This window comes from Micropterus dolomieu, linkage group LG10 (genome assembly GCF_021292245.1).
Source record: "Micropterus dolomieu isolate WLL.071019.BEF.003 ecotype Adirondacks linkage group LG10, ASM2129224v1, whole genome shotgun sequence".
Lineage (NCBI taxonomy): Eukaryota > Metazoa > Chordata > Actinopteri > Centrarchiformes > Centrarchidae > Micropterus > Micropterus dolomieu.
Genome location: NC_060159.1, coordinates 29,469,499 through 29,471,527, shown reverse-complemented (window position 1 = coordinate 29,471,527; position 2,029 = coordinate 29,469,499).

Here is a 2,029-nt window from a genome sequence, read left to right as displayed (position 1 = left end):
CATCCATCATCCATCCATCATCCATCCATCCATCTATCATCTATCATCCATCATCCATCCATCCATCTATCATCTATCATCCATCATCCATCCATCAATCTATCATCTATCATCCATCATCCATCCATCATCCATCCATCCATCTATCATCTATCATCCATCATCCATCATCCATCCATCATCCATCCATCTATCATCTATCATCCATCATCCATCCATCCATCCATCTATCATCTATCATCCATCTATCATCTATCATCTATCATCCATCTATCATCTATCATCCATCATCCATCATCCATCCATCCATCCATCTATCATCTATCATCCATCTATCATCTATCATCTATCATCCATCATCATCTATCATCTATCATCCATCATCCATCTATCATCTATCATCCATCATCCATCATCCATCCATCATCCATCCATCCATCTATCATCTATCATCCATCATCCATCCATCATCCATCCATCCATCTATCATCCATCATCCATCATCCATCCATCCATCCATCATCTATCATCCATCATCCATCCATCCATCATCCATCCATTCATCATCCATCCATTCATCATCCATCCATCCATCATCTATCATCCATCATCCATCCATCATCCATCCATCTATCATCTATCATCCATCATCCATCCATCATCCATCCATCCATCTATCATCTATCATCCATCATCCATCCATCCATCCATCATCTATCATCCATCATCCATCCATCCATCATCCATCCATTCATCATCCATCCATTCACATCCATCCATCCATCATCTATCATCCATCATCCATCCATCCATCTATCATCTATCATCTATCATCCATCATCCATCATCCATCCATCATCCATCCATCCATCCATCCATCATCCATCCATCATCCATCATCCATCCATCCATCTATCATCTATCATCCATCATCCATCATCCATCCATCATCCATCCATCCATCTATCATCTATCATCCATCATCCATCATCCATCCATCCATCTATCATCTATCATCCATCATCCATCCATCAATCTATCATCTATCATCCATCATCCATCCATCATCCATTCATCCATCTATCATCCATCATCCATCATCCATCATCCATCATCCATCCATCATCCATCATCCATCCATTCATCATCCATCCATTCATCATCCATCCATCCATCATCTATCATCCATCATCCATCCATCCATCATCCATCCATCCATCATCCATCATCCATCCATCTATCATCTATCATCCATCATCCATCCATCATCCATCATCCATCTATCATCTATCATCCATCATCCATCCATCCATCTATCATCTATCATCCATCATCCATCCATCATCTATCATCCATCATCCATCCATCAATCTATCATCTATCATCTATCATCCATCATCCATCATCCATCTATCATCTATCATCTATCATCCATCATCCATCATCCATCCATCATCCATCCATCCATCTATCATCTATCATCTATCATCCATCATCCATCTATCATCTATCATCCATCATCCATCCATCATCCATCCATCCATCTATCATCTATCATCTATCATCCATCCATCCATCTATCATCTATCATCCATCATCCATCATCCATCATCCATCCATCATCCATCCATCCATCTATCATCTATCATCCATCATCCATCATCCATCCATCATCCATCCATCCATCTATCATCTATCATCTATCATCCATCATCCATCATCCATCCATCATCCATCCATCCATCTATCATCTATCATCCATCATCCATCCATCAATCTATCATCTATCATCCATCATCCATCATCCATCCATCATCCATTCATCCATCTATCATCTATCATCCATCATCCATCATCCATCATCCATCCATCATCCATCCATCTATCATCTATCATCCATCATCCATCATCCATCCATCCATCTATCATCTATCATCCATCATCCATCATCCATCCATCATCCATCCATCCATCTATCATCTATCATCCATCATCCATCATCCATCCATCATCCATCCATCCATCTATC